The sequence below is a fragment of the Carcharodon carcharias genome, chromosome 7, assembly GCF_017639515.1.
Source record: "Carcharodon carcharias isolate sCarCar2 chromosome 7, sCarCar2.pri, whole genome shotgun sequence".
In the NCBI taxonomy this organism is placed as follows: domain Eukaryota; kingdom Metazoa; phylum Chordata; class Chondrichthyes; order Lamniformes; family Lamnidae; genus Carcharodon; species Carcharodon carcharias.
The window spans coordinates 21,014,214-21,027,949 of NC_054473.1; the positions used below are offsets into that span (position 1 = coordinate 21,014,214).

Genomic DNA, 13,736 nt, shown 5'->3' on the forward strand with positions numbered 1-13,736 from the left:
TCAATGGCCTCCTTGATCACCTGCTCCTGGTTCTGGTTTCTCCTTCCATTAATTCAGTGTGGAGTCTCTCAGGCAATCTTTTCAAGAAAAGAATTACACTATCCTTTCCCCAAAGAATAAATCTGAATACCCTGCGAGTTTAATATTTATGCAATATTTTATTTCTCGTGCTTGATGCAAGCTCACCAAGCCATTACAGATAAGGGATCAGGCATATTAATTTGGGATGTAACCTTACTTAACAGTCTTTATTAATTATCAGTGCTTAAGAAATAATTTACTGTAGAACTTAATTTACAGGTTGCTATTAATCCATTTAGTCGGGTGCTCAGAGGAACTTAATTATTAGTTGTTACCAATTTATTAAATTGGAAGTTGAGGGGAACATAATTTATTCATCACAATTAATTTATGGTATAGAAGCAAGAAAAGGGTCAGTGGGAGCAGTGATAGGATGAGCAGCAAGCAAAGCAATGTTACAGTCAAAATTAAAGGGCAACATTAATTCCTGAAGGCTTACTTCAAGCAATTAATTTATTTATTTATGGGCACTATTCACCTACTAATTGATTAAGAATCTCAAAATCAGGTTACCATCATGTGCAATATCCCCTCCAAGTTGCGCACTATGCTGACTTGGAACTATATTGCCATTTCTTCATTGGCATTGGTTCAAATTCCTGGAACTCCCTAGCACTCTGGGAATCCTTTCATCACAAGGACTGCAGGGGTTCAAGAAGGTGGCTCACCACCACTTTTTCAGGGGCAATTAGAGATAGGCAGTAAATGCTGGTCTCTCCAGTGATATCCTCACCCCACAATTGAATTTTAAAAACGATACGTGCCAGAAGAAATTTCACAGGGAGCAAGTTAATTAAAATAATTAGTTTCTCTTACATACTTGGTAATGAATGTGAGGTAGATCTGAGGGCCCTGACAGGAACGCAGTTAGCTGTATTTATGTTGGCTGATATTCATTAAAAGGTGTGAAGTGCCTCAGGGAAAAGTACATATTATGAGTCCTGATGTAAAAGGAGCTGTCTGCTGTGGAGCTAATCTGCAAATAAGATCCAATGAAACCCAAGGCACAGCAGCATAATGAACACAAACTACAGGTAGTCTACCTTCTCCTAAGGTATAGCTGCATACCAGAGGTAACACCCATAAATCGGGCCCAATGAGATATGACACACAACAGAAAGCAAAATATCAATGCAAGGGCCAAATGTCCTGAAGTAAGTCATTGCATCAGATCAGGCAAACACCATCAAGAAACATTTGACCTGGATGGTACTTTTGCTAATCTTGCTTGCAAGGGAGCCAGGTTCCAGAAATTGAACAAGTAGGCTTTAAAGCATTTTGTACAGGGCCAAAGCAATTTGAAGAGCCATTTGTTCATCAGATATGCTTCTTATCAGAAGAATTTGAGAGCCATCACTAGCTACCTCCTCAAAGTGTTTCAATTACCTGTCAGACAGAAGCAAGTGCATCAAAAGAGAGCACCTATTCCCTACAGCCTCTGTGCTTGTTTTAAATGAACATCGATTAGAGGAGCATTCACCACTGATGATAGTTCAACTGGTTTGTAATTTGTTAATTAATATCTGATTACTTTTTTGAAAATTGAAAATAAGACACCTTCCAGTTCTCGAGTATAGCGCCTGCATTTGAGGAGCTTCTGGACATCTTAAAATAACTTATTGCGTGGAAGTTTCTGTAGTGCAGCCCTATTTTGTAGGAATTGATACTGTGAAAATCCAAGTCTCAAAGTTCAACAGCATACTTCCACCTGCCTAATGGCTCAGTCACTTACCCTACTGGAAATCCCAGCACTCAGCACATTAGGGTATTGCTGGGTAGGACTTAGGCATGAATGGCAGGGGTGGGGGGTGTAGTGGGTGCCAGGGGAACATAGTTGAAGGGTGATGCACTGGTTTGAGAAAGGTGAAAACATGGCTTAAAGAAGAATAAGTAGCAAATTTGTAGCTGCAACAGAATAGAAATAGAATAATCTCTCAATCTGGGCAGGAGTAATTACTACAGTCAATCATATGAAAGGTCTTTCCTTTAACAGCATCCCGTTATTACACTGCCTGATGCACACGTACAAAATTTAATCAATCGGAGTGAGCCAGAGGAGCAGAATATTATTTCCTCACTTTATGTTACAGATGGAACAGTGACATTAGGACTGCAACAGACAAAAAGTGCAGCAGGCGGAGAATGACCCAACCCTGACTTTTAGGAGTCCCCACTGGTTATGCTGAGTTGTATCTACTGAGCAGATGGATGAATTGTTGCACTTCAAAATGCAGTCACGAAATTAGTACCACAGGATTTTTGTTGTTAGCAGATGGTATCTCCAGAACACCACAGAAAGTGTGTTCCTTTCCTTTGCAGACCACACAGTCAGTCAGATGACTTTGTGCAGTCACGCAGAAACCAGCTTGATGTTGAGAAAAGACCTTCTTCCTTTATTTTTTAATGTATTGCCATGAAGGACACTTGATGCGCCCCCATGAATCTCATCTTTGATGACCTCACAAAACTTAGACCTCAATCTCAGGTGGTATGAAAGGGAAGTTAAACAGATCCTCAAATTTAAAGCATTGCTTCATGGAAGTGTGAAAGTACACACAAATGGAGGACAAATATTTCCTGTGTTTGACAGCTAAGAGTAGGCTTAAGGGACTGAGCTTGTGCCAAAAACAACACTTTGATCAGATCACGACATTCCATAAGAGTTTTTTTTTTCAAGAAAACCAGAAACCAAAGATTTTAAAATCAGCCCCAAGAAGACACAATACCAATTGCCATGTCCTAATTTATATTGTTACCTGTTCAACTCATTACTGTCTGCTGTCTTCAAAGTGAGGAACAGTTTGGAAAAGCAGGAATGAATTTTCACTGCTTATAACAATTTGATCAAATTCAAGATTGATCAAATTTATGATGCTCTTGGTTGGAGCCAGATCCAAGATAATTTATGTTTTGATATAAAGATAATATGCTATATATGATACACAACATAATTATCTCTCTTCTTTGTACATCAGAAGCACAAATGAGGTCAAACTAGATAGGGGTGAATGCACAATTATGTTTTAATATAAACACTTCTTAAATCAAGTCTGAGCAAGCCCAGTCATTGAACTGAAATTATTAGCTGTTAATAGACTGGAATTACTCCACATCCCTTTCTAGCTATTAGACCACCTATTGGATGTAATCTCACACAGACTGGTTTTGGATTCAATTTCAATGGGAGCAGGACTAACACTTTTGCATCAACATGCACCTAAAGAAACCTTGCATTAATGTAAAAATTGTAAAATAACTGCAGCCTAAGAGAATACAAGAAAATGCAAAGGGTGCAGACTGAAAGCAAGTGTATTCGGCTTTTGACAATAATTAAGAGCAAGGCCTAGATGTTGTTGGATTAACAAGGTTAAAAGGAGCATGAAAAATAAGCAAAAATACAAGAAAATGATGAGTGGAATGAGATTCACAAAAGGTAACTGAGGAAACCTAAAAAGAAAAATAAGTAAAGGAAGAAAATCACTAAGGGTAGCAAAGGACAAAAACAAGCATTAGTAACAAAAGGGAAGTCAAAGAACTGCTGAGGTAGTTAAAAGATAAAGTGGGTTAAACTATTACAGATGATCAGGATCTGGAATCTACCCGATTCCAAGCTGTTCCAGTACAGTTACAACATTGGTATCTGCACAACAAGTGGAAAATATCCCAGTTATGTCTTATCAACAAAAAGCAGGATAAATCCAATCTGGCTAATTATCGCCCTATCAGTCTACTCTCAATTATCAGCAAAGTGATGGAAAGTCTTGTCCACAATGCTATCAAGCGACATTTACTCACAAATAACCTGCTCACTGATGCTCAGCTTGGTTCTACCAGGGCCACTCAGCTCCAGACCTTCATCCAAACATGGACAAAAGAGTTGAATTCTAGAGGTGATGTGAGCGTGACTACACTTGTTATCATGGCAGCATTTGACTGAGTGTGGTGTCAAGGATCCCTAGTAAAACTGAAGTCAATGGGAATGGGGGCCATAATTCTCCTTTGGTTGAAGTTATATCCAGCACAAAGGAAAATGGTTATGTTTTGTTGGAGACCAAGCATCTCAGCCCCATGGCATCACTGCAGGATTTTTTCAGGGCAGCGACCTAGGCCCAACAATCTTCAGCTACTTCATTAATGACCTTCCCTCCATCATAAGGTCAGAAATAGGGCAGTTCGTTGATGATTGCACAGTGTTCAGCTTCTTTTGCAACTCCTCAGATACTGATGCAGTCCGTGCCTAAATTCAGCAAGACATGGACAACATTCAGTCTTGGGCTGATAAGCCCACTTTATCTGTTCAACAATAAATGCTGGTCTTGCTGTTAACGCTATTACCTGAAACAGTTTGTCTTAGGAAAAATTAGGAAATTGAGCATTTACATTCAGTGCTACACCGCTGTGTCACATGAGGTGATTAGGCAGTTGTCCATAATTTTAATTTATTTACGATTCCTCTGAATTGGAATTACTTTTCAGATACCTTTTTCTTTCCAAAACTTCAAAGGCTGAGGGGTTAGCTTTCTTTTGTTGTTTTGCATGAAAGCAACTTTGTGCATTTAAGATTCTATAATTTTACATATAGCATGTTCAGAAACAAGGGGTGAGCTCTAACAGAAGAAGGGGACTGCATGTGAAGCTCTACTAAAGTTACATCTGAAATACCATTTCTTAGCTGGGATATTCATATCATTCCAGGAGGCATTAGTCTGTAGTTAATTTACATGATAGTGAGTGAGTGCGTGGGTGTCTCTATGCGTGAGTAAAGACAATAAAGACATACCGAAGGCTCTTTGAACAACGTGTGGCTGGGGTTTCTAGTCTTAGATCAAGAGGAAGTGGTTATTGCAGAAAATATACTGGGACGCATGCAAATTGCTCCGGCATACCCATACTGAATTCAAACACAGGCTGTAACCCCTGTAAGATAGGTTGCTTTTTTTCACTTCTAGCGGCACAGCTCATCTATCAGGTTCTGCCACATTTTAGCTGTTGCTCAAAATCTCCACAGGCTAAAATTGTTCATCCAAAGAAACACAGAGCAGATCCTGCTGGTGACAGGTAAGGAACTCTTTCATTTGTTCATTTGCTTAATGCATTAGTACTAGTAGGGAGGTTTAAGTTGAAAAATGGGACATTACTTATTTTTCTCCATGGCTAACTACTTTTGAGAATGTGAAGCTTTGTAAAATAATGATTTCTGAGAATGCAACCTTTTCAGGAGAATGTTGACTCTCAATCACTCTCATTGTTCTTGTTAAAGGAACAATTTTGTCTCGACATTATTATGAGAGGACAGCGTTGCTGCTCTTTGTAAATTAGATGAAAATTAGTCTGCAGTCTAGGCGAAATGTTGGTTATCAGCATTATAGAGAAACCTAACAATGCAATGCTATTACAGTGATCTCAGCTTGAAACGACTTCCCCTTTTTGACACATGGATCTTAGATTTTGAGGTCATTTTCTTCAAGACGGAGAGGAAATGTATGAACCTGTACAAGTGAACCTGATTTTCTCATAGCTAGATGGTGGAACTGGTGGGAAAAAAAAATAACCATTCAAAACTGGCTTACGTGATAATTTACAGAACTGGAGAAAGTTTTAATAAGGAGATGGCCAGCTTCTGCCTATGAGATGGTGATAATAAAGAGATGATTTTTCCTCTTGATGAAAGCTCAGGCAATTAGATTCTCCAAAGAATGGGAAACATACAAAACGTAGTCCAGAGTGTATTGCTTAGTTTGATGATCCATGTCCTTTTTCTGCTAAACACGCACCAGTTCAAATTGCAGTTTGCAAAATACTCCTGACTGTATTCCACGATGTGTGGATTTTTTTTGAAAACCTTTGTGCGAATTTAAGAACAAACCGTGCTAACACTAACTGCAGCAAAGCAAAGATGGCAGTATGTGGTGGGGACAGGAAGAGGGACACAAACATAAATGCCTCAACACTGAGGACTGTGCCCATATCCCATGAAAGAACAAAACAAAAATCAAAAAGAAATAGTCTGGTCATTATCACGTGTTGGAATTAGCTGCTAAGTTTCCTACATTACAACGTTGTAAGCTTGTATGTTGACTCACGAAGAGGTCCAGAGGCTTGTTTGAATGCCAATAACTGTTTATTAATAATATATAACTATATACTTATATACAAGATAGAGTTCTGACCAGGTGCTATCTTCATGCCGACTTCTACCAGACTCACCACTACACACCACTACACCCATGTGACTCTCTACATCATAATGTGAGTGATACTGTTTCCCCAGTCCCACCTTAACCTTTACAGTCCCAAACACCCTAAATTACACCTGCCCTCCAAGTCTTTACCCAAATGTATTTACAATTATATTGACATGCTAACCCTTCTCCCTCCAAGTCTCTGACTTTATAGATTCAGATGGTCTAGAGTCTTTATGACTCTACCAGGTCTCATTCTTTTCAAGTATGGAGGAGTGGTAATCTCAAATGCTTTGGGCTGATCTTGTTGGTCTGGAGTTGAAGTTCTAGTACTTGGTATTTCACATACTTGGGTGTCAACATCTGGTTCACTACGTCAGCTCCTTAGAGTTGCATTTTTCTTTGTTGACAATCTGCCTCCTTTGTCTGATATCATGGGCTTAACCTTCTCCTTCTAGGGGGAATGTTCTCTCTGTTCATTCATAGAGTGGATTCGGGTTTTCTTTCTCAATGGGGTCCACCATGTTCTTCTTGAAAGTTGAAGGTTTACCTTATTCATGTTTTTATGTTCCTCATCCTTGAGCTCAACCTGCAGTTTGGCTTCTAAAGTTGCTCTCTGTTTCTTCATGTGCACTTGTGCCTCCCTGAGTTTTATCTTGTTGAGTTGGTGGTTGCTTCTCTCCTGCTCCTGGATCAACTTCACGTTGAGCGTGTGAGCTTGAAGTTCCAGCTTTGTTGCTGTAGATTTCCTGGTTCTGTGGCAGCAACTGTTTGACTCGGAAGTTCGGGCTCAACCTTCCGCTGCTGCTCCATCTCTTCTGTGTCTTCTGTTTTAACTGTGTTGGTGCCCATCAGGAAGTTTGGCTGATTTGATTGAAGAAGAGTGTTTTCTGTCATTTGGAAAAGAGCTGGAATAACTGCCTCTGCAAAAGGTGAGGATAATTCCAAACTGACATCCCAGTTGAGATCATCAGCACTGGTGGTCCTCCTGGGAGTCTCCAATTCAGTGTAGTTGACTACAATTGTTATTTTGAGGAGGATGAGGGCAACACAGGCCTCTCTGCTCAGGAGATAAAAGGGCTGATTGCAGATGACATACAGAATTTCAATTATTTGCTTATTGCCATTATGGAACAGCTTTTGAATGATGCCCATGACTGGCAGTTGGATTCCTCCGGGACCTTACAGTGGTGGGTCTGTCATCCGTAGCCAGGGGTCTTTTAGCCATGGTTCCTGACAGGACCATCACACTGGCTCCTGTGTCTAACTTGAAATTCATGAGGTGACCATTTACAGATATGTCAGAGTTCCAAAATGTGAATCCGGGGGGGCTTGATTTCTATCAAGAAGCATTGTTGGACTTCATCGTGGTGTGGCTCATCTTTCTCATGGACTCATTTGAAATCCTCCACACATCTTGAGGTTTTGAGCTTGCACATCTTTCCAAAGTGTCCCAGGTGGTTGCAGTGAAAGCACTGCACAGTGATTGATGGACATTGCTCACACCTGAGAGGTCTTTTGGTGCCATAGCGCTGACATGGTGTGCCATCATTTTGTGTTTTGCTTGGGTATTGCTTTCCTTGCCCTAGAGATTCCTTGCCCTTTTGTTGCTTTATGAGGTTGGAGTTGCTCTATACCACGGTTTAACTTTGCCACACAAAATGGTGGTGGACTTTTGATTGTCTGATGATTTGGATGGCTTTTTCCAAAGTCAGATCTTCTTTAGATTGGTGTACATCTGAAAGAGTATCATCTGCCACTCCCACTATTCTTATGAGGCCTCTTAATGTGTTCTAGCTTAAGGTCACCATAGTCAAAGCCTTCAGCCAATCTATATTGCACTCTCTTGATAAATTTTTGCTCACCCCAATGTTTTGTTGCTTCTTAGGTTAAAATTGATGTCTAAGGATAGAATGACTTCTTCAAAGTTATTGGGAAAATTCATTTATTCTTTGAACGGTAATTATGTAATTGGCAATTGGACCTACTGAATATAATAGCATATTCACTTATTCAGCCTCTGTCCAATTTTGTGCCTGGTCTGGCCCTTCCATCTGCCTTAATTGTCTGGCACTGTTGATTTATCATCCATGACTGTTTTCAGACCAGGGGAGTACAGCTTTAATTTTTTTTAAATGGTGCTGCAGTAATTTTTTTTTCTTCCTGTGCTTGTGGGGATTTGGTGGGTTCCCATTGCAGTTGTGAAGCCATTTTAAATTTCAGCGATTCTGTAGAAAATATTTTGAACTAATTGTTTTTGGCCAGCTGGTTGTGAGATAGCAACTGTGAAGGAATGGCAATATAACTTCAAGTCTGGATGGTGTGTAGCTTTGAGGGGAACTTGCAGGTGCTGCTGTTCCCAAACGTCTGCTGCCCTTGTGCTTCTAGGTGGTAGTGATCGCGGATTTGGAAGCTGCTGTTGAAGGAGCCTTGCTGAGTTGCTGCAGTGCAAGATGTAGATGGAACACACTACAGCCATGGTGTGCCAATGGCGGAGGGACTGAATGTTGAAGTTGGTAGATGGGGTGCAAATCAAGGGGACTGTTTTGTCCTGAATGCTGTCAGGTTTCTTGCGTGTTTCTTGAGTCCAACAATGCACTCATCCAGGCAAGTGAAGAGTATTGCATCACACTCCTGACTTGTGCCTTGTAGATGGTGGACAGGCTTTGAGGAGTTAGGAGATGAGTCACTCTCTGCAGAATTCCTAGCCTCTGACCTGCTGTTGTAGCTATAGTATTTATGTGGCTGGTCCAGTTCAGTTTTTGTTCAATGGTAATCCCCAGGATGCTGATTGTGGAGGGTTCAGCAATGGTAATGCCATTGAATATCAGGAGGAAATGGTTGCTTTCTCTTTTGTTGGAGATGGTCATTGCTGACGCTTGTGCGATGCACATGTAACTTGCCACTTATTAGCCCCAGCTTGAATGTTGTCCAGGTCTTGCTGGATACGGACATGCACTGCTTCAGTATCTGAAGAGTTGTGAATGGTACCGAGATGCAATCATCTGCAAACATTGCCACTTCTGACCTTGTGATGGAGGGAAGGTCATTGATGAGGCAGCAGAAGATGGTTAGACAGTGAAGTCCTGGGACTAAGATGATTGACCTGCAACAACCACATCCATCTTCCTTTGTGTTAGGTATGATTCCAAACATTGGAGATACCCATTGACATCTCTTTTGCTAGAACCCATTGATGTCACACTTATTTAAAATACTGTTTTGATATCAAGGGCAGTCACACTCACCTAACCTCCTGAGTTCAGCTCTTTTGTCCATGTTTGGACCAAAGTTGTAATGATGTAGATTGGGGGATAAGTATCAGCCAGGATACCTGCCCTTGAAATAGTGCCATCGGGTCCACTTGAAAAGGCTCTGGTTAATGTCAAATCTGAAAGACCCTTATGTGGTACTGTTAATACCCTTATCAGTACCGCACTGAAGTGTCAGCCTTGAATTTGTGCTCAAGTTCTGGAACGGGACTTGAACCCACAACCTTCTAAGTCAAAAGCAAATGTCCTCCCCATTCACCCACAGCTGAACACTGTTAGAAGGATGAAGCAAAATTAGAGATTAGAAAATCCCACCCTCCCTCTCCCTCCTAGATGAAGATACAGAGAGTAATGTATCAAAGTTTACTGTTGATAACAGGCTAGGTGGAAAGGTGTGCTGTGGGGAGGATATAGAGAGGCTGCAAAGAGATATAGAAAGGTTAAATGAGTAGGCAACAAAATGGCAGATGGAGTATAATGTAGGGAAATGTGAAGTTATTCGCTTTGTTCGTAAGAATAGAAAAGCAGAATAACTTTTAAAAGGTGTGAAACTTGTAAGAGTTGCTGTTCAAAGAAGCTTGGGTGTGCTTGTACAAAGAATGCAGAAAGTTAGCATGCAGGTACAACAAGCAATTAGGAAGGCAAACGGTATTTTGGCCTTTATTGCAAGGGGATTGAAGTACAAGAATAAAGAAATCTTGCTACAGTTGTACAGGGTTTTGGTGAGACCGCATGTGGAGTACTGTGGGCAGTTTTGGTCTCCACATTTAAGAAAGGCTTTATTTGCATTGGAGGTGGTACAGCAAAGGTTCACTAGATTGGTCCCTGGGATGAGAGGATTGACCTATGATGAAAGGTAAGTAAACTGGGTTTATATTCTCTGGAGTTTGGAAGAAAGAGTGACAATCTCATTGAAACTTACAAAATTCTGAGGGGGCTTGATAGGATGGATATTGAGAGATTGTTTCCGCTGGATGGGGAGTCTAAAACATGGGGGCACAGTCTCAGGATTTAGAACTGAGTCGAGGAGAAATTATTTCACTCAAAGGGTTTTGAATCTTTTGAATTCTCTACCCCAGAGGGTTGTGGATGCTCCATCGTTGAATACATTTAAGGCTGGGATAGACAGATTTTTGGTCTCTCGGGGGGATTAAAGGGACATGGGGAGCAGGCAAGAAAATAGAGTTGAAGCCCAAGATCAGCCATGATTGTATTGAATGGCAGACAGGCTCGATGAGCCATGTGGCTTACTCCTGTTCCTATTTCTTTTTGTCTTCCCTCAGGACGTTTTAGATAAGCTAAGATGAGCAGAAAAGGTAAATAATTCTGTGGTAATTGATATTGTTAAAGTAGTTATTTTTCCTACCAGTTGGCAATGAGTTATAAAGGTATTAGTCAAGGATTTCTTCAGATTGGTAACTTCAGTGGAAACCCTGGATAAAAGGAGTTATGGCAGCTGATCAGAAGGCCACTGCCTCAACCACATCCCCTCCCACAGAAATTAGGAATGGGTTAATGGAGCAGTTGATTCACATTGGGGAAATGATGACACACTGGTAATGTCACTGGACTAGTAATCCAGGGGCTGGGAACATGGGTTCAAATCCCACCATGGCAGCTTATAGAATTTAAATTTATCAATTGTTGTAAAAACTCATCTAGTTTACTGATAATATGCCACCCTTACCTGGCCTAAATATGACGCCAATCCCACAACAACGTGGTTGACTTTGAACTGCCCTGCAGTATGCCACACAGTTCAAGGGCTATTGGGAATGGGCAATAAATACGCAAATACTAGTTGCCCACATCTCATGAAAGAATGAAAAAACACAAAGAGGCTAGGAAGATCAGGGGAATATTTGTATTCCCTATGCCTGTTTTACACCTTATTTTCATTCCAGGTAAATAAATCTGAATCTCTTTACAAAAAAAACATAACGCAATTCAGATTAATACACATTCCCTTTAATATTCCTGTAGAAAATCATTTTTGGACATAAATTAAAATCCCCTTGCCTTTGCTTGTATACTTAATTGAGGTGCCGTGTGACTGGAAAATGAAAAGTGGCAAATAAATACCCAAGCAGCTCTCAGCTTGCTCTCATACACAGAAAACAAAGGAAAACATGCCTATTGGGCACAGAGAGATACTATTACAGCCAACGTTGTAAAGGCAAGAGCAAAAGTGAAGAAAGATCCTAAAACAAACTGGTTTGGAGTCAATTCAAGTGCCAGACTCTTGTGTGAAAAATAGTACAAAACATTTTACACAAGCAACAGCTTGTTCCTCATCCCACTATGTTGCTTCACACAATCAATCCTGCAAAATATCTCATTCTCTGCTTGTTTTCATTACCTCAACCCTTTTCATGTCCTCAACCCTTGCACTAAGTAGGCAGCATAGCCTTCTGGACTCTCAGTCCTGGCTGCAAAGAACAGTATCTATCCTCCTAACTATACAGTATACTACTACTACATTCCTTCTTATTCTCTGAACTTGAATGTACCTCGTACCATGGTGCTATGGTCAGTTTGCTCATCCTTCCTCCAGTACCTGCTTTGGTCCACACAGGCTGTAAGAACCTTGTACCTGTTAGACAAGTGCAAGGGCTGATGCCCCTTCATCCTGTGCTACTATCTGGATCCCCATAACTGCCTCACTCATAGTCATACCCAAGTCTGAGGTACTTAACCTAAGGGGTGTAAACGCCTCCTGGAATTAAGTGCCCAGGTAACTTTCTTCCTCCCTGATGCATCACAGTGTCCAAAGTTTGGACTCCAGTTCATTAATTCTGAGCCCGAGTTCCTCGAGTTGTAGGCACTGGTATTCATCAGCTCCCACACGCTACAGCCTGCCCTGCCATCTTTATTTCATTTAATCCAACTAATTAGGGTTTTTAGTTTGAAATATTGCTCAACAATTATTTGTGGTTGTATTAAGTAGTTTAACTAGTTAAGCTACAAATTCAATATCTCCCCGTATATCTCCCCAGTCCTAGTTTAAACTACAGCCCTAGTTTAGAGAGAAAAAAGGACAAAAGCATAAAAGTCGACATCCAGTCAATTACCTGCCCACTTAAATGATGCATTTAGATGTTGGCTCTCAGGTCTTACTGTCTTTCTCTGCTGCTCTTGGACCATTCCTTGTCTTGTAAAAGTCCGGAACAGCACCTCTTCTCTCATTACACCGAATTCCCTCACTCAGCAAATTCCTTCCTTCAAAGCTGTATTCTGTCGAGCTGGCCTCCATGCCACTTATTTAAAAAGGGCCTCACCTGAGTGAACATTATTTGTGAGGCCCCCACAGTGTCAGGGTTTATTCAATTTTAACTTTCACCTGTTGTTCACATACATGTACTTTCCAGAGAGGTCACTGGACATTGAGCAGAAGCTCAAAAAAAACTTTTGGCCGATCTTTCTCTTGCATCACCTAGAGGCAATTGTACCCAATTATAATGTCCCAATAATCATCCTAGCTGAGACTAGCTATGTCTGCACAGGTGACAGTTTGAATCTAAGACCTGCTTGGTCTGTGTTTCTTTGTACTTGCTGCAAAAATTGAGCACCAGGGAAGCTTAAATGGCATGCACAACAAATCCAGTATTTGGTAGGTGTCTCCTTTTCATGGAAAAGTACCAGTGAGGATGTATCTGACCTCTGCTTAACAATGAAAGGAAGAATAATGGATATGTTTTGTTTAATTGAAGTTGCTATGCATTATGACAACCATTATTCTCGGGCTTCACAAAAACCAGGTGTTACGGTTTTCAAAGTTGAGGGAGGGAGAGAACAAATAGAATCAGACAGAATATAAGTTAAAAGCAAAAAACTGCAGATGCTGAAATCCAAAACAAAAATAAAAATACAGGGAGGTCTGGCAGCATCTGCGGAGAGGAACACAGTTAACGTTTCGAGTCCGTATGACTCTTCAACAGAACTAAGTAAAAATAGAAGAGAGGTGAAATATAAGCTGGTTTAAGGAGGGGTGGGGGTGGGACAAGTAGAGCTGGATAGAGGGCCAGTGATAGGTGGAGATAGCCAAAATATGTCAGACAAAAGGATAAAGAGGTGTTGAATGTGGTGATATTATCTAAGGAATGTGCTACTTAAGGGTAGAAAGCAGGACAAGCAAGGTACAGATAGCCCTAGTGGGGTGGGGTGAAGGAATCAAAATAGGCTAAAAGATAGAGATAAAACA

At 40.7% G+C, this 13,736-nt stretch overlaps 1 protein-coding gene across 2 annotated transcripts in view; it reads left to right on the forward strand.

Moving 5' to 3' along the window:
* Window positions 1–4,891: 4,891 nt before the first annotated feature.
* The window catches only part of LOC121280225 (deoxyribonuclease gamma-like), a 45,262-nt gene continuing 36,417 nt past the window's right edge, over window positions 4,892–13,736 (forward strand). The window contains exon 1 of one of the 2 annotated variants that reach the window (XM_041191990.1): window positions 4,892–5,139. The gene's annotated coding sequence lies outside the window, so the exon portion shown is untranslated. The remainder of the gene's footprint in view (window positions 5,140–13,736) is intronic. The other variant, XM_041191989.1, reaches the window with a different exon arrangement.